The sequence below is a fragment of the Urocitellus parryii genome, unplaced genomic scaffold, assembly GCF_045843805.1.
Source record: "Urocitellus parryii isolate mUroPar1 unplaced genomic scaffold, mUroPar1.hap1 Scaffold_67, whole genome shotgun sequence".
In the NCBI taxonomy this organism is placed as follows: Eukaryota; Metazoa; Chordata; class Mammalia; order Rodentia; family Sciuridae; genus Urocitellus; species Urocitellus parryii.
Genome location: NW_027554122.1, coordinates 1415196 through 1435914, shown reverse-complemented (window position 1 = coordinate 1435914; position 20719 = coordinate 1415196).

Here is a 20719-nt window from a genome sequence, read left to right as displayed (position 1 = left end):
CCAAGTCCTCAAGTGTCCCAAGGAATCAATCCTTCCAGATAGTTTTCACTCACAGGTAAGAAGAAGTTTGTCCCCCAACTCCAGTGACTGACAACAGGACTATAGTGGGCAATTTGAATAGCAGCCCTAATGAAAGTTCTGTTATCTTATACTAATTTTTTTATCATAATTTTTTATCATAATTCAGTTTATCTTCCCAACCTTCTCTTAATGTCTTTAGCATCTGTTCTAGGTCATATCTTGGATCACAGAATAAACCTGGAAAAAGTTTTCTGACCCTGCAGAACACATTCCCATTTCCCTTCCCAGTGCTCTCAAATGATCATTGCTGCTACCTAGGAGAGTTATTAAGTTGTGTATTAGCTGAAGAATATTTCAATGATCTCAGAAAGAAATGAATGCCTAGACTGAGGCAGTGACAGTGGAATTGAAAAGTTCACATTTGAGAAACTCTTCAAGATTACAATCAAGATAATTTGGTAACAATTGGTGTGAAGGAAAGGAAAGAAGCTAGTTAGCAGAAATGAAAGTCAGACTGCTCTGGTAGTTACAGTACCTGGAAAAGAAAAGGTGCATCAGAGAGATGAATCCATTAAATGGCTAAGGAAAACCAAATGGGATGTTCTTACAGTAGCCCATTTTCAACATATAAAAATGGCAATTTTATTTGATTCAATCAAAAAGAATTAAACCAAAAGGGAGTAGTTATCATTGACCATCTCATCGGTACATTCACAATTTTCCATTTCCCAGGATTCCACCTAGGTTTTTGTGCACACAGAAAAATACTCAGTGATAAGTAGTACAAGGTCTCTAAACTACCAGGAAATCTAAAAATGCTTCCTTTTTAATAATAATAATGCTAGATAAGTATACTTTTACAAAGATTATGGCATATTATCCTCACAGTAATATCCCCACGGAAGATATTATCCTCATCCTACATATGGAAACAAGCTCAAAGAGGTTCAACGGCTTGGGATGACATGTGGAAAATAATGACCTCTTAGTACAGTATCGAGGTTGCTGCCTGGTGTGGACTGCCCGTCCATGAAACAGAAAGAGAAGCTTAGCTCTCTTGCCCTTCAGCTGTGTCCAACTCATCAGGAAAATAAATAAATAAATAGGGTCCATTTTTATTCTCTGGATCGTGATTATCTCAACATTGTGTATATGTGTATACAGGTTTGAATCCTTAAATCCTTAGAGCTATTAAAATTGTTACTATTTCCCTTTTCAAAGTAGTTTTTCCCATACACCTGTTCTCACATTACATCCTATAAACTTCGGTGTTGGGAAGACCCCTGGACAGCCTGACAGTGAAGTCACTTTTCTTGTTCTTCTACCTAAATTTGTATTTCCTGGTGTTACCTGCTTTTGCCTTAAGACATTCATCTAGAGAACATGCCCAGTACATTTTCTTTGTTTCACAGAAGAAGCCGGCAGAAGAGTTTGGATTTTAATTTGAAAAAATAAATAGATGCCCTTGAGAAAGGATGAATGAATTTATTCCCCTAAGCCTCTTTCATTAATATGAGCCTCATGAAACACAGAGTTCAGGAGTTAAATTCAAGGTTAGAGGCAGAAGAACACAAACTTGGAGAAGCCTTAAAATATAAGAGAGGAAAATGTGGTTTATTAGTTACACTAGTTACAGAATGAACAGCATATTGTATGTGCTGTGTTAGAGGTATGTTATGAATAACAAAAGCCCTGGAGCATTTACATATTTGTTTTCAGCAATCCTGGCAGTTGGATTTCACCATTCTATGCCTCTTTGCCAGAATCACTAAACACTGGTACATATGGCATCTGAAGTACCATATGCCATAGAAAATGTTAGCTGATGCCTATACTTCTATATTATATTTTTATTTCAGATTTTTGCATTTTGAACAAAGAACAGTAGAAAAAACAAAATATTGGACAAGCAGTAAACAGTAAAGTGAAAAAAATGCCTTCAGAGAAAGCAAATAAAGGAAATGAATCTACCATGAGTTAACATGGCTATATGATAATGAATCAGATATGAGAAGTAATTGTTTTGCATAAACAAATTTACATAGCCTTTCATTCTATTATTTTGGATCTTACACTGCAACATGAAGAGTAGAGGTTGACATATTTTCATACTTTATTTTTTTGACATTTCTTGCTAAAATAATAGTCTTCTTTTGATTGAAGCTAATTAGCAAGAGGGCTCTAATCAGCAACATCCAAAATGCAGGATAAAAACAGAAGAATGCAAGTATCAGGATCGGTTTTTGCAATACTTATTCAAGTTTTTAACCAAGATTTTCAGTTAACATCTAAGTTTTTTGTTATTCTTTTTCCTAATAAGCAGTAAGACTATAAAATTATAAATTGACATGATTAAATAGTTAGCTTTCTCAAAACAAGAAAACAAGTAAAACATCCCAGTCCAATTTTTTCCCCAATAAGAAAAACATCAAAATAACTGGGTAGGTCTGGTATGTAACAGATCGCCCCAATGGGATTGACTTGGTGAATATGTTAATCTCAGCAAAAAAAAGGGCTTATTCACAATTTTCCAAATGCAGTTTATTTTTCTAAATGGTGTCAAAAACTGGACACACACTACTTAGCCTAAATCTGGATGGTGGCTGGGAATAGGTAAGTAATCCAAAACTGTGGAAATCAACAATGTGTTAGGACAACCGAGTCTGTGGTTGAATGAGTAAGCCTAAACAGAATAGGAGAGGAAGAAACATGTCTATGTAACACAAACACATTGTCATATTCCACCTTAAAATCATCTAACCCTATTAATAGATCTAAAGTTCACTTTTGTAGAGCTTTATAGATTTAAAAGCATGTTCAAAGTCTTCCTCATGTAAAATAAACAATTCTATAAGTTGGACATCAATGATTTCCCAAGTCACAGAGGACAAAACTAGCTCAGAAAGGTTGCCTATTTTTGTCCTTATGTCCTACCCATATATCCAAATTGCATTCCCCAATTAAAGTATTCCTGCCACAAATTGGAGATTAAAAACAATACAAGTATCAATTTCCCAATGAGTATCTGTTGCCAAAATTGTATATGAGGCACAATCTGAAGTTTTTCCTAAGAATTTGCAGCTCACAGGTGCTATCAAGAAGGCTGGGTAACTTAGGGCTATATTTTTCCTGCCTCATTCATTCCAGAACCAAGAATCCCAGGCTCCCAAAGGTTCACAAATAAACCAAGTGTATGTCAGTGCTCCTCCATAATGCTGGTGTTATCCTCCCTATCAAAATTCTAAACCTAAAGGATAACAAGGTAGATGCATTTCTTTCCTATGGGGTACCATAAAAATTATCTCAAACTTTGTAGCTGAAAACACCAGAAATAAGTTATCTCATAATTCTGAACACTAAAAGTCCAAAACCAAAGTGCTGTCTCCCTAAAGGTCCTAGTGGAGAGTCCTTCCCTACTTCTCCTTGGTGGCTCCATGTGTTCCTTGGCTTGTGGCTGCATAACTCCACCGTGCCTTTGTCTTTCTGAGGCTTTCTCCTCAACTTACTATGTGCCACTCGTGTGTGTGTGTGTGTGTGTGTGTGCGTGTGTGTGTTTTAGAACACTTATCATTGGTTTTAGTGTCTATTCACACAATCCAGGCTGATCTCATCTTGAAATCCTTAATTTTGTTGCATCAGCAAATATCCTTATTCCAAATCAGGTAACACTTACAGGTTCTAGAGATTAAGATGTGAAAATACCTTTTAAGGGTAGCACCCTCAACCCACTACAGTCCATCCTCTGCCCCTCCCCAAATTCATCGGTTACACATGTAAAATGCATCCACACCATCCCAATGTTTCCCAAAGTCTCAATGCATTATAGCATGGACTCTAGGTACAAAGACTTAATTAAATTCATTTGCTCTAAAGTCCCAAGTTCATCATCTAAATCAGGCATGGGCTAGACTCTGGGTTTGATATCTTTGGGGACAAAATTGTTCCCCATAAGTGGACATACAAATTAAGAAAACAAATTATCTGCTTCTAAAATACAATGAATACAATGGTGATAAAATATAAACATTAGATATGACAGGATAGAAGGGAATAAATGGGTCACCAATTCCAAGTAAGTTTGAAATACATAAAGGAAAATTCCATTAGGTTTCAAGGCCTGTGAATAACATTTTATCTTAAGATTCTGCCATCTGAGAATGTATTAGCCCAAAGCCTCTACCCCAGATGCAGGGGCTCCACTTTGGAGACATTGTTGCTTATTCTTAAAAGAATGACACTTTCAATTTCCTGCCAGTATAATTTTGGAAACTCAATTTTTTTCTCTCATGTTCTTCTTTCTCCTTCCCTTTTTGTTTAAACTAGTAGAATCTCTGCTGTTACAACATTATTTAAAAAAACCTTGTCTCTCACATGTGTCACAAGGGGCCATGGCATTAGATAAGAAAGTAAGTCCCTCACAGATCTTTCCTGGATTACCTCATCTCTATTCCTGGTATCTTCTGAGATGAAAAGTGGATCCATATGTTACATGCCTAATTGTTTCAGCAAAAGTTTATCCAGCTATACCCTTGGGTTTCTCTCCAGAGAACAGTCTCTAATAGTGAATCTTCTCATTTTAGCATGATTTACCATATGAATAAGCCAAAATAGGCCTCTCAAATCATCAAGCACTGATTCATTTTTGCTTACCAGTTCCTTCCTTAAATTATTATCTTCTTACTGAATTTTACCAAGCAGAAAGGAAAAATCAGACCACACCTTCAATGCTTTACCTGGAAATCTCTGAAGCTACATATCCATTTTTGTCACTTTTTCTGTTTTCCCCACTACTGAAAAACATAATTCAGTCCAGCTTTCTTTCATTACATAAGAATTCCTGTTATATGTAAAATTCCTCCAGTGTCCAATAACATGTTCATCACGCCTTTCTGCTCATAGTCTCTTCAAGTCAACAGGCTTTTTCTATTACATACTTAGATTTCTTCCAGCCTTTACTTGGGTAAAGGTACCCACGTGTCACAAAATTAACCACAGGTGGCCTCTATCTACTGTCCTTAAGTTGTTTACTTCATAGCAGGTTAAGATCCATTCATTAAAAAGCCTGAGAGCTCCAAACTAATATTTTAACATACCCAATTGTTTTAAATATACTATAAATGAGCAGATTTTTACCTATTTAGAGGCTGCCTGCTTTGTAGAGCCCATCATCTTTGCACAAAACATCTGCTAGCCACAGAAAAGATAAACTCCACACCTGTGAAGACCCCAAACTGCTGCTGCCTTCTAGAATCCTCTGATTTGGAGAAACCTCCATTAGACAGCTAAGGGACATCACCTAAACACGCACGTTTCCTCTCCCAAGCTCTCTGCCTCAAGACTTCCCTTTCCCTCCTCTCTTTATGAGTGGAGTTCCCCCACACCACAACCTCTGAACAGGGTTATGCTGGGAAACACTTCCACTACTAAGCAAATATGTCCCAGTGGAGTCCTACACTGCATGTGCTACTGCCATCTCATGGTCATAACTTTTCCTTGATTGGCCCCCTAAATACCTCCAGCCCCTTCCAACTAGTGATGAGGATGGTGTAGCCACATCCATATTTTTAGGGGCTTGTTATGATTGTTCTCCGCTCTCCTGTACTATAACCTTATCCTTTTAAACATGTCATATAAATAAAATAAAACTATATAACTTTTTTAGATAATCTTTTTACACTCTGCTTAATGCCTTTGAAATTCACACTTTCGTTTCGTATTATCTCATTAGTTCATTCCTTTTTCTTGCTGAATAGTATTCCATTGTATATATTTATCAAATGTATCACCTATCAAAGATAAATTGGTTGTATTCAGTTTAGGGCAATTATGATTAGAACTATGAATATTGATGAATAAGATTTTGTGAATATGTAGTATTACTCTAGGGTAAGTACCCAAAATATGGTTATAAAGTATATACTTAACTTTTTTCTAATAATAATGCCAAATTATCCCATAGTGGATAAACCATTTCACATTCCCACCAGCAAAGTGTGAGAGTTGCAATTCCTCTGCATCCTCATCAGCACTTAGTATTTTCAGTATCTTTAATTTTAACTACTTTGCATTGAAAATCATTGTGGTTTTAATTTTCGTATTCATAAAGACTAAAGATGTTGAACATTATTTCATGTGCTTCTTTGGCAAACATACATCCTTATAGTAAGAATCTACTCAAATTATTTACCCACATCATAATTGAGCTCTTAATTTGCTTACTGTTGAGTTTTGAGAGTTCTTTTTCTATTTTAGTTACAAGTCCTGTGTTAAATATGAAACTGGCAAATATTTTCTTCTGGCTTGTCTTTTCATCCTGTCACCAGTTTCCTATGGCTAAGAAGTAAGTTTTATTTTTTTGTAAAATTCCATTTATCACTTTTCAGTGAATCGTTCTTTTGGTGTCATGTCTGAGAATCCTTTGACATCTAGCCTGAACTCAGGTCATGAAAATTTGCTCCTACATTTCCTTCTGAAAGTCTTACTTTAAGTTTTACATTTAAATTTGTGATTTATTTTGTTACTGCTGGTATAAAATGTGAACTTTACTGTCTTGTTTTGTTTGCATCTGGATGTCCAACGGTCCAATAACACTTACTGAAAAAGTCACTAATTTTTCTCCATTTAATTATTTCATAACTTTGTCAAGAATCAAATGGCAATATTTTTTATTGATCTATGTCTGGAATTTCTATCCTTTCTTCCAAACTTCTGTAGACTGTTTTATGAGTTTATGTGTTTGCCAGTATCAAACAATCTTGAACAAAATAGTTTTATAGTAGGACTGGAAGTGAGGTGCTACTAACTCTCTAAGTTTATTTTTCTTTTTCAAGGTTTTAATAGCTATTCTAGTTCATTTGCCTTTTGATATAAATTTGGGAATCATCCTTTCTATGTTTACAAAAATGCTGAATTTTCATTATAATTGTATTAAATCTTTAAACTAATTTGGGAAGAACTGACAACTTTCTTTTATTGGATATTGTAATCCATAAACAAAGAGTATCTCTTCATTATGTAAATCTTTTTTGATTTTCTTTGTCAGCATTTTGTAGTTTGCATTGCATAGATACTGCAATGTGGTTAGGTTTATTCTTTGATATTCATCTTTTTTGTTGGGAGCTTTTCTAAATTTTTAAACAAAATTTTGATATCGAATTGTTCATTGCTAGAATGAAGAATAATTATTGTTTTGTTGTTGATCTTGTGAATCTGTGTTCACTGACTTTCTTTCACTCATGTTTATCCTTGGATTTTAAAAATAAGCTACTGAGAATGTTTTATATTGGAAATCCTGTCATCTTCAAATAAGCAGAGTTTATTTCCTCCTTTCCACCCCGTAAACATTTTATTCATTTTTATTGATTTATTGCAATTGATAGGGCTTCCAGGATGATGCTCAATAATAATGGGTGAGAGTGAAATTTTTGATTTTTTCTAGTCATAAGGAAGAAACTCAGTTTATCATCAGTAAGTACAATGTAGCTGCAGATTGTAGATGTTCTTAATTAGGTCAAAGAAGTTACCCTCTATTCCAAGTTTGCTAGACATTTTTTATCAAGAAAGCAAAATGAAATTGGACCTTTACCTCACCCCATATATATGAAAATCAACTCAAAAAGGTCTAAGAGCTTAAAAGTAAGTCTTAGTAAAACTACTAAGAGAAAACATAGGAAAAGATCTTGACATTGATCTCAACAAAGATTTTTGAATATGTACCTAAAAACACAGGCAGAGAAAGCAAAAATAGACAAATGGGATCCTGTCAAACTAAAAAGGTTCTGCGTTACAAAGGAAATAGTCAACAACCTGAAGAGATAACCTATGAAATGGGAAAAAAATTGCAAATCATACATCGGATAAAGGGTTAATATCCAAAATATATAAGGAACTCAAATTAACTGAATAGCAAGAAAACAAATAACCCAATTAAAATGAACACAGGATCTGTATAGATATTTTTCAAAAGACAGTCAAACAGCCAACTGTTACATGAAAAAGTACTTAACATAATCATCATGGAAATGGAAATTAAAACCACAACATCACCTCACATCTGTTAGACGGTTTTTATCAAGAAGATAAGAAAAAAAAGTTTTGCATGGTTGAAAATGTGAAGAAAAGGAAACACTTGTACACTGTTGGTAGGTATGTAAATTAGTACAGTAATCATGGAAAACAATATGGAGTTCTGTTAAAAAGTGTAAAATAGAACTACCGTATGTTCCAGCAATTCCACTTTTGAATATATATCCAAAGGGAAAGAACTCAGTTCATGGAAGGAATCTTTGTACTTCCACTTTGATTGCAGCATTATTTACAATAACTAATATATGGAATCAATCTAAGTGTCTGTCAACAGATGAATGGATAAAGAAAATGGGCTACATATACATAATAGAATACTACTCTATTATGAAGGAAATTCTGACATTTCCAACAACATGGATGAGCCTGGAGAACCTTGTGCTAAGTGAAATAAACCAAACACAAACAGACAATACTGCCTGATCGTATTTACATATGGGAATTAAAAGGATAAACTAAAAGGAATACTTGTTACCAAGGGTTGGTTAGGGATAGAGGAGATATAGAGCACTGTTGGTCAAAGCGAATTCGTTCACTTAGAAGCAAGCATAAATTCTGCTATCTATTATCCAGCAACGTGAGCATAGTTAGCAAAAGTATACTTTGTATTTCAATTTTTGATACAAATTCTGTTTTTAAATATTCTTGTCACAAAGATAATTATGTGATGTTACATATATATTAATTAACTTTATTAATCATTACACAACATATACATTTATCAAACATTGTGTCATACTCCATAAATAAATATAATAAAAAATTAAATAATATATTTGAATTTTGTTAAATGCCATTTCAAAATCAATTGATGTGGGTTTGTGTGTGTGTGTGTGCATCAGTAATTTATTTTTGTTTTGATTAATACTATATTAGATTAAATGTTTTTTAACTTGTTCTTTTTAGATATGCATGACAGTATAGAGTGTGGTTTGACATATTGTATATATATGGAGTATAACTTATTTTTATTAGGATCCCATTCTTTTTAAAATATTTTTTAGTTGTAATTGGACACAATACCTTTATTTTATTTATTTATTTTTATGTGGCACTGAGGATCCAACCTAGCACCTCACACATGCTAGGCAAGCACTCTACCACTGAGCCCCAGCCCTAGCCCCTAGGATTGTGGTTATATATGATGTGGTGTTTCTGTGATGGTGCATTCATACATGAACATAAGAAAGTTATATCTGATTTATTCGACTGTCTTTCCAATTTCTACACCACTCCCCATGTGGGGTTTTTCTTCTTTAGAATGTTAATATTATCTGTTACAAACTAATTTCCAAATTAACCCATTCCTTGCATAAACTCTATTTTCTCTTAGTTTTTTCATTTTATGTTGTCCTAGATTCAATTTATTAATATTTTTCTGGGGACTTTGTATCCACATTCATGAAAGATATTTGTTTGTGGGATTTTTTTGGTATTTTTCTGAATTTCGTATGTGACCTCATAACATGAATTAAGAAATATCTCCTTCCCTTCTAATTTATGAGAGAAATAGTATAGAATTTGTATTATTTTTTAAAAAAACATTTAGTAGAATTCACCAATAAGGCCATATCAACATAGAGATTTCTTTTTCAGAAGGTTGTTGATTTTTAACTGTGAATTCATTTTTTGTCTTCTTTCTTTTCATTTTTAAGTCTTGCTAGAAGTTTGCCAATTTTATGAATCCTTTAAAAGAACCAGATTGTGTTTTCATTGATTTTCTTTATTACATTTATTTTTCCATTTACTTGATTTTTATTCTTATCTTTAGTGTTTCTTTTCTTCTGTTTCTTGTAGGTTTATTTTTCCTTTTTTTTTCCTAGTCTAAGATGGAAACTTAGACTGTTGATTTGAGATCTTCCATCTTATTTAATATAAGCATCCCAATGTTATTAATTTCCAACTAAGCATTGTCTTCATAGCATTCAAAACTTTTTATGTATTTTTATTTTCCTTCATTTCAAAACTGTTTTTAACTTCTCTTGAGATCTCCTCTTTGACACATGATATTTAGACACATATTGTTTAACTTGTAAATAGAGATTTTCCTGCGAAATTGCCAGTATTTTTTCTTGTTTAGTATCTACTGTGGTTGGAGAGTATAATCCATATTTTTTGAGTATGTTGAATTTGTTAGCTTTGTTTTAGGTTCCTGGATAGGATGTATCTAGGTAAGTGTTCCGTGAGTAACTGGAAAGACCACAAAATCTCTTGTTGTTTGGTGGAGATTTTACTCTTTTATATTCTTGTTAATTTTCCGTCCACGTGTTCTCCTATTACTGAGAGGAGTAATTGTAAATCCAATTACTTTTGTATAATAATCTATTTCTCCTTTTACTTCTGTCAGTTTTTGTTTTGTTTAATTTAAAGGCTATCATTAGGTGTATATAGATTTAAGATGGTTATGTCACAGTGATACTTTGACACCATTATTATTATACACTGATCTTTTTATGCCTGGTATTTTTTAAACTATAAAGTCTATGTCTGCTATTAAAAGAAAAAAAAAACTATTGCTTTCTTAGGTATCCATTTTTTATCTTTCTATTATTAGTATTTCTCTATCATTACATATGAAATTACTGACTTTTAGACACCATAAATTTAATTTGTAGTGTTTTTTCCATTAATGCATCCTGACCTTTTGTCTTTTCTATTGGTATTTGTAGAACCTTTGAACATAATATAATCATTATGTTTTCACTTGGAGCTAATTTTTTATAGCACATCTAGTTTTTGTTCCTCTTTTTTTCCCTGTCCTCACTTACTATTTTTAAAATATTTTTAGTATGCCAGATCATATAGTAAACATTCACTTTTTGAGGAACACATCCTTGTTTCCACCTGTTACTGCCTTATTTCTTACAGTCATATTGGAATTTTGAAATGGTATCTCATGATTTTGACTCATCCATTTTTTTTAACCACCTACCTGTATAGTTTTTAGTTGACTTCTCTAGAGATTATAAGATAACTTGTGAAGTTTGCAGTCTACTTAGAATGAATATTTCACCACTTTATAGTATAGATATGTTATCATCATGTGTGTCTTCACTCTCTCTCTACATTGAAAACCCCATCAGAAAATACATCTTTACTTTCATTGTTTCAGTTTGTAATAAAATAAACATAACATAAAATTTAACATTTCAACTTTTTAAAAAATTCTGTGTGGTTCATTGGCATTAAGTACATTCATGTTGTTAGGCAAACTTCACAATTATCTATCCTTGGAACTTTTTCATCACCTCAAATTGAAACTCTGTACCCATTAAACCATATCTCTCTTCCTCTTCCTCTTCCTCTTCTTCCACTACTCTACTATTCTAAATAAGTAGAGTTGCACAATATTTGTCCTTCTGTGTCTGGCTTATTTCCCTCTGCACAAAGTTTCAAGGTTCATCTTTTTGCAGCATGTGTCAGTACATCATTGCTTTTATCTGGCTACATATTTTTTCATAATATGAATATAAAATATGTTATATTCATATTATGAAAAAATATGTTTATCCATTCATCATTTGATGGATACCTGGGTTATTTCCACAGTTTAGCAATTGTGAATAGTGCTGGAATGAACATATTTGTATAAGTTTTTGTGTGGATACATCTTTTTAATTCTCTTGAATATATATCTTAAGAGTGGAATTGCTGAACCATATGGCAACTCTGTTTAGCTTTTAAAGAACTGCCATGTCCTTGTGAATATTTGTTATGTCCATCTTTTTTATCCTAACTATCCTAGCATGCCTGAAGTGCTATCTCATTGTGGTTTTGACTTGCATTTCCCTAACAACCAATGATATAGAGCATCTTCTCATGTGCCTACAGATCATTTTGCTTTCTTCTTTAAAAAACTGTTCAAATCCCTTGTTTACTATTTGAGTATTTTTTATTATTATTATCGAGTAGTAAGAGCTCTTTCTATACTCTAGATACAAGATATGTATCTAGAGTATATGATTTGAAAATTCTTGACTTATCTTTTTTTTCTTTTTTGCTCATGATTTGGGTGTCATGTCATATAATCTTTTGCTAAATCTGAAGTCATAAAGATTCTACCCCTGTATTTACACCTAATAATGTTGCAGTTTTTAGTTCTTTTGATCCATTTTGTATTAACTTCTCTATGTGGTGTGATGCAAGGCTCTAACCTCATTCTTTATGTATTTAGAAATATGTGGTTATGGGGGGTACGGTTGTTTCACAGTGGTAGAGCGCTTACCTAGCATGTGTGAGGCACTGTGTTCGATCCCCAACACCATGTAAACAAATTAAATAAAGAAAATAAAGGTATTGTGCCACCTACAACTAAAAAACATCAAAAAAGGAGAAAAGAACAAAAAAGAAATATGTGTTTATGGTTTGGATCTTTGTCTATTTAGTTATGGAGAAGACTATTCCTTCTTCATTGTATGGTCTGGAAACCCTTGTAGAAAATAAGTTAACTAGAGATTGGTGGGATTATTGTGTAATTTTCAATTTTATTGCATTGTGTTAAGGAATGAGTTGTGTCCCCTACTCCCCCGAATACATATGTTGAAGTCCTAACTTCCAATAAGACTATGTTTGGAGACAGAGCTTTTAAGAAGGTAATTAAGGTTAAATGAAGCCATAAGGGGGAGGACCTAATCTAATAGGATTTGTGTCCTTAGAAAAATAGTAAGAGACACCAGGAATACATGCATGCATAGAAAAAGAAGGCTTGAGTAAGGACACAGTGAGAAGACAGCAATCTGATACACACACACACACACACACACACACACACACACACACACACACCAGGGAAGCCACTAAAACTCTATTGGAACTAGTAACTGAATTCAACAGTTTGCAGGACACAAAACCACTATGCAAGAGAGTCTGCACCAAGGGAGGGGGCAAGGGAATAGGAAGGATGGTGGAACAAGTTAGACATCATTACCCTAAGTACACGTATGAAGACACAAATGGTGTGAAAATACTTTGTGTACAACCAGTGACTTGAAAAAATGTGCTCTATATGTATGAGATGAATTGCATTCTGCCATCATGTATTACAAATCAGAATAAATAAATAAATATTTTTTTTAAAAAAAAAAGAGAGTCTGCACCAGAAATAATCCTTGATGGCACTTTTATCTACCAGCCTCCAGAACTGTAATAAAATATATTTCTGTTGATTAAGCCATTCAGTCTAAAATATTCTGTTATGGCAACTGAGCAGACTAATACACTTTAATGTACATCTATCATGCCAGTGCCACTCTGCCTTGATTACTGTTGCTTTTTAGTAAATCTTGAAATCAAGACTGTAAATCCTACTAATTTATTCTTTTTCAGGTTTGTTTTCTGGATCCCTTGAAATTCTGAATGAATTTTAGAATTAGCTCTCAATTTCTACAAAAATGTTAACTTTTATTTTAATGTCAATTGTATTGAATCTGTAGATTAGGCGGAGGCATATTTGCAGCTGAACAAAATTAAGTCCCACAATCCATGAACATGGAATGGTTTTCCATTTATTTCATCTTCTGTGATTTCTTTCAACAATGATTTGTAGTTTGCAGAGTATACATTTTGAACTTATCAAATTTTTCCTATTTGATTCTTTTTGATGCTATCATAAATGGAATTATTTTCTGAATTTCAGTGTCAGATTGTTTATTGCAGGTTCATAGAAGTAAGACTTATTCTTTCATAGTGATTTTGTGTCCTTCAAATTGTTGAATTTAGTTATTAGTTCCAATAGTTTTAGTGGCTTCTCTGGGTTTTCTATATACAAGATTGTGTCTTCTGCAAATACTGATAGCTTAACCTCTTTCTTGCCAATCTCAAAGACTTTTGTTCCTATTTTGTACCACTTTTGTATCACTTCAAACAAAAACAGCACAAGTGGACATCTTTGCATTGTTCCTGATTGGCAGGAAAGCATCTGGATTTCATCATGAAATCTGATGATGATCAAGCCTTCAACATATGTCCTTTATGGGACTTCTAAGATCCAAATCATAACCATGTTATTTCTAGGAATATGCCCATTTTATCTAAATTATCTAATTTGCTGGCACACAATTATTTAGAGTTTTTCTTCATAATCTTTTTCATTTTTATAAAGTCACTAGTATTGTCTTTTCTTTCATGTCTGTTTCTAGAAATTTGAGATTTCATTTTTTTTCCTTAGTCAAATATGCTGAATATTTATCAGTTTTGTGGATCCTTTCAACAGCCAGGGTTTTGTTTCATTAATGTATTTATTTTCTATTTTTTATTTTATTATTTTCTGTTCTAATCTTTACTATCTCCTTTCCACTTGTTATCTAATTAGTTTATAGCACTGTTCAAATCTGCCATTTTCCTGTTCATCTTCTACCTAGTTTTTCTATCCAATATTCAAATTGGAATATTGAATGCTCCAAACATTACTGTTGAATTATTTATTTCTTCCCTCATTTCTATAAATTTTTGCTTCTCATAATATGGTGGTCAAGTATAGATACATATATATATTTATAATTGCTATATCTTCCTAAAGGATTGACCCTTTTGTTATTTTTAAATTTCCCTCGTTTTCTCTCTAAATGCATTTGTTATTGTTGTGTTAAAGACTGTGATGCTTTTTCTTGTGGTTGCTGGTTAAATTTTCTCACTTTTACTTTCAAACTGTCTCTCTTTTAGACAGCATATAGTTAGGTCACTTTTTTGAACCCAGCCTGATAATTTTGCTTTTTTACATTTTTCATTTACTCTCACATGAAGTTTATATTGCTTGCCTTTATCCAATATATGGGTCATATTTTCCTTTTCCTTTGCATACTTCATAATTTTTTGCTGGAAATTGGATGTATTAGATAATACATCATAGCAGTTCTGGGAACTTCTTCCTCCCTTCCTCAGTCTTGTTTTTCATTGTCTTCTTGTTTATTTCTTACTTATTTGGACTGTTGGTCATTTTAATGAAGTTCATTGCCCACTCCCTCCCCATCTCTCTCACACAGCATGAGAAACACACTAACCTGTCCAAACCCAAAGAGAATGGATTAAGAACCAAGGCATAGCAATAAACAAGGTTTTACTTAAAGATTGGTGTCTTGCAAGATTGAGGGGAGCAGGGACCCCCAGATTGGATACAACCAGCATTTTATCCCCTAGAGCACAAGCCCCCTCCCCCACACTCCATTCGTCATTGGCTGAGTACTATGGGGTGCACAATCTTCCTGAATGTTTCACTGTCTTCTATTGGATTATTTAAAGGAAGGTACCTTTAGTTGTCCTCACCTCCCTTTGTTCTCTTGTGGTGGGACAGTGTCCTTGGATTAAGTGCCTTTTGGCATGAATAGTTTATCTCTGTTGGTGAAGTGAAAGGAGGGGGTCTTCTTTCTTCCCTCTTGTTTGTCAAGGGGCTGTGAAGTTTTACACTTGGTGTTAATTGCTTGTAACTTTTCATTCAGCTGCCTTTCTTACATCCCAAATAGTTTTACGTTTAAAGCTAAATACTGTATTTTGAAAATGGATCACTGAATTTTCTATTTCTCATAATAATGGTAAGCCTCTAATACTCTCTGATCAGGCAGGTACAGTTTTGAGTCTATGCTGCAGTTCCCTTGGGATGACAGTAATACTAGTGGGATTCTCTTCCAACCTTGCCCTGCCAACATACAGCTGTTAATCTCCATTAGTTTCTGGCCTATGAATCTATTGTTTTTAACAGTACCCTGGAGCAGAAATTCCTCCACAGTCTAATTCAATCAAATTGTCTCTCTTTGAAGGAAATATTTTCTGAGGTCAGTGTTGATGTTTGTGTTAACCCTGGGAGGGCTCTTCCCACCTGTTTTTTCCCAGAGTCACACCTACAAACTAGCAAACCTACCACCTAGGCTGTATCTTCCTTCAATTCCCCAATCTTCTCTCAATTGCCTCTCATCATAGTCTCTATGATTCTGGAGAGTGCACCTGAGTTTAAACTTATGTACATTTGACTTCAAATAACGTCAGCTGTTTTGGAGGAGATTCGGAGTTATGTGCTTCAAGGCCTGATTTTTCCCCCATATACCTTTTTCTTTTTTTTTATTGTTGGTCGTTCAGAACATTACAAAGTTCTTAATACATCATATTTCACAGTTTGATTCAAGTGGGTTATGAACTCCCAATTTTACCCCGTATACAGATTAAGCCAGAGCTCTAGAGCTGGGGGTAGAGACAATAACAAACGTTTTTCCAAGTGACACCTAACTAGGAGTTGAGTGCTTCGTGGGCAAGGTGGGAGAAGGGTGTGGAGGGCAGAAGCCTGCAGTCCTCTTAGCTTTCTTCTCCTCTCATGGAATCTTCATTTCAAGGGCCAAGGGAAGGGATATCAGGGACCCAGTATTCTCACTATTGCACACCCAAGACAGATTCTCTCATTCTTGTCTATCCAGGCATCTGGGGGCAGGATGAGAAAAGCTGAAGCCTTGCTCCTTCTGCACTGAAAGCCCTCTAGCTAAGACCAAGGGATAAAAATAGCTGAGATCTTGGCAGCAGCAATCTGGGGTACAGTATTGGCCTTGCTGACCTAGGAATAGCAAGGAAGGGAGTGGTCTTGGTGCAAATACCACAGACTCCCCTTTCTTATCAAATGTTCATAGATTTCCTTGAACAGATACTTCTTCATTTGCCATTTGCCCTTAGGACCATTTATTTCCAGGTGATTTCAATGGTTGCTCCTTTGGATGTGATTTTCACTAGTGCTACCCACGCTGTCTTTCCAAAAGACACTTATATTCATTAATTACATGTGGAATTTCCAGGAGAACAAATCTTTGCTTTTCACTTCTTGTGATTAATTTTTCTGTACTTCCTTTGTTTGTTTCCATTAAAACAATGACTGCCAACCTTATACAAGTTCTTTCCCATTTTCAACTCCAAGTTCCTAGAAGATTCAGAAATGAGGCTTTTGCACTAACATCTAGAGCGAACATTCAAGACTCTGACATTGGCTATAATTTTTTTATACCTTTATTTTTATGTGGTGCTGAGGATCAAACCCAGTGCCCCACATGTGCCAGGTGAGTGCTCTACCATGGAGCGGAGCCATAACCCCAGCCCCAACTGGCTATAATTTTTATCTAAGGTTTCAGGAAAGAGAACATGCTTCTCCACCACCGCCCTTTTCCAACATTTTGCCTTTGGATTAGTTTTAGATTCAAGAGGAAAAGATAGGAATGGTGAAGTGGAAAAGATGAAAATTTTTTACAATATGAAGTCCACACAGGCTCTGAACTTAAGGGAAGCCATTGGCAGGACTTCCTGTTGCTGTGGGCTTGATTTGTTATGAGGTAGTCATCTTTTGCTGAAGCCTGTCTAGCTTCCTTGAAAATAACAGTCAGCAAGTGACTAAGCAATGCACTGCAAGACTGGTTGTGACACAGGAAGCCACAAAATGATGAGAGACCTAGGTATGCCCAAAGGAAGGAAGTCAATAAGGGCGTGCCCCAAAATTCTTCCAGGTCTTGGCTTAGGAAGCCTTGTAAGACTTCTGGAAATCTTTCATGAGAGCTAATAGGAAACAGTTCAGCCTAAAGGCTCTTTAAAACTTTGGACGCTTAAGTTTACAAAGCCCATTAAATTTGAACTTCCAATTGGAATTGTATACAAAAGAGACATTTGTAGGAGGCATTTTCAGAGAATTTTATTTGTGGATAATAATAGTATTGTGCTGGTTAGTCTTCATTTGTCTGTTAAAGATCCATTCTCCATCCTCCTGTGCCAGGCTCTGTCTTCCCCAGAAGCTGACCGATGCAGATTCACTGCATGCCCCATCACCTTGCTATTCAGTTTCTAGTTGGGTTTGGACAGTTGTTTCCAACATTAACATGAAATTGTAGCATGTGAGAAAATAAAGGTATTCCCTGATCCTTCCTTGCTATACCACTCCCTCTCTGACAGTAGCTGTGTCTCTATATATTCTCACTGGGGTCCTCCTTCAAGGTCCTGGTCCTTACCAAACTCTAGAAATACTATTTACTATATTAATAGCTTCTTGCTATGCTAGTTTCTGTGTGCCTCACTAGTCCATTTTCTATATAACAAAGTACTTGATACTGGTAAATTTTTAAGGGAAAGAGGTTTGTTTTAGCTCCTGGTTCTTAAGGCTGAGAAAATCCAAGAGCAGGGTGCTGACACCTGGCTAGGGCCTGAAACTGCGTTGTAACATGGTGGAAAAACAGAAAGGCAAGCAGGCCTGAACAGGAGAGGAAGCAAGAGAGGCTTGGCTTGCTGTATAACAATACACTCTGGTGAGTTTGAGCCCATTCCCCTAAAGTAGCATTCATGAATGTGGTGCCCCACCCCCCCACCCCACCCCCACTTATCTAACAACTTTGAAAAGGTCCTATCACCTCTCAATACCATTAGATTAGGAATTAAATTTCTACAGGAGTTTCAGATGGGACACACAATAGCACTCACCATCTCATTTGTTCTCATAACCCTGCTATGCTTTGTAAGTAGTATCAGTATGCTGCAGGAGGGCTGAATTCTGTTTCCTGCTGGATTTCTGGGAGTTAGCATATTTTAAAATCTTCAATGTGTGTCATAATCTTGAAAACCCATGATAACTCTTCAAGGCATTAACATTATTAACCCATTTTACAGATGAAGAAAATGTTTTAAACAAGTAAAATACCCAAAGTCACATACCTAGTGACACAGAATTGGAATTGAACTCAAGTATTTCTAACAAGAGCTGTTTTCTTTATTTCATTTAAGTTTTTTCTAACAACTTTTATTTATATTTTATTGCAAAGATTAATTTTATTTAAATATAAGTCAATTTTTTAGCTTTTTAATGAATGTATTGATTAAGCCCAAGTCCTTATTTTGAAATACAATTTGATGAAATTCATGATATCTAAATTCAAGGGGCTGGGATTGTGACTCTGTGGTAGAGTGCTCGCCTAGCAAACATGAGGTACTGGGTTCCTTCCTCAGAACCACATAAATGTAAAATTTTGTGTCCACCTAAAACTGAAAACTAAATATTCTTTAAAAATAAATTTAAGGGCTGGGGATGTGGCTCAAGCGGTGGCGCGCTCGCCTGGCGTGCGTGCGGCCCGGGTTCGATCCTCAGCACCGCATGCCTACGGGGATGTTGTGTCTGCCCAGAACTAAGAAAAGATAAATGTTGGAGTTATCTCTCTGTCCCCCTCTCTCTCACTCTCTCTTTAAAAAAAAAAATAAATAAATTTAAGTACAGTATCCTTTTAATGACTATAAGGAAAAACACAAGACTTAATTTTAAAAAAAATAACTTTGAGACTTTTACTTGTAATGAAGCTTGATAATCAACTCTTGTTTTGTGCAAACATTAATTTTCCTTTCCCTTCAGATTTTTTTTTATAAATACCATTGGTTGTAACCCAACAACCCTTCCCAGTCCTCCCTATCCTTTTACACTTTCAATGCTACTTTGAAGGTAGCAATGGCCAGACGACTCAGGTCCTGCTAATGAAAAGTGAAAGTATCCCTTTTGCTGATAAAAATCAACAATCACAGCTCTTTGTTCCATCCTTTTCTTTATGCTTAAACCTATTATGTGATGCCTGGAATCATTGCAGTTTTACTGTGACATATTCAAAGTTGTTAGATAAATGTAAAGGTTACTAGGTAGCAAACAAATATATAGGATGCTCGTTAAATTTGAATTTCAGGTAAATTATGAATAAATTTGTAGCATATGCCCCAAATATTTTATAGCATATATTTAAAATGCATAATTTTATATATAATACACACATGCCTATACGGTTATATTATGACCATGAGCCAATGCATTCAAAGTTGCTAAATATGTAAAATAAAAAGCTGTTAGCTTATATTCAACTTATATATTGAGTCCCACAAATTCTAAAAAGTGAGTTTTGTTGCTGTTGTTTTATTAAATATTGAATGGATAAAAAGAATATATATAACGTGTATGGCAAAAGGAAAGCAATACACCAATGCCAGTTTAATCACCAATCAGTCTAAGATAACCTCTAGCCTAGATTCTGAATTTAATTTTCCTTTGCCTTTTAAACAATGTGTTTGTTTGTTTTTTCATCTTCATCACCTTTGAATGGCTAGGAACTGAAAAAAGGTGTTTTTCTTTTCAAGTACAGTAAAGATAACCCAGCATCCTCCTCTCCAAACATAAATTACATGTCCAAGAGAATGCTGCAAAGTGTTCAAAACCGGTAGGCACTTTTTATCTTGGTCATCCGAAAGCTATGACAATGGTAGAGGTGTTGATCTTTTCAGAGTCCTGTAGGTTTCTTGATAGACATGTGTATAAGAGACAAACCAAGGAGAGAGAGAGAGAAGAAAGTCTTGCAGCTAGGGGGTTTGGAGTTGGCTTTCAGAGAAACAACCTCAACTTCCAGATATCTAAAGGGTTCCCCTGCCTTCCTAGGAAGGCAGACCCCTGCCCAAGCCTCCCTCCTGAGATCCTGCATATGCTTTCTTGCTAAATGACTCTTCACTCCGTTATCTCCTCACGGGATACATCTGTTGGGTGTTTCGCATCCTCAGCTCTCCGCTTTCATCTTTTTCATATCTCAACACATTGTTTCCTCCAGTCCGGGTGCCAGAGTGGAAGGGAGCCATCCCGCCCGAT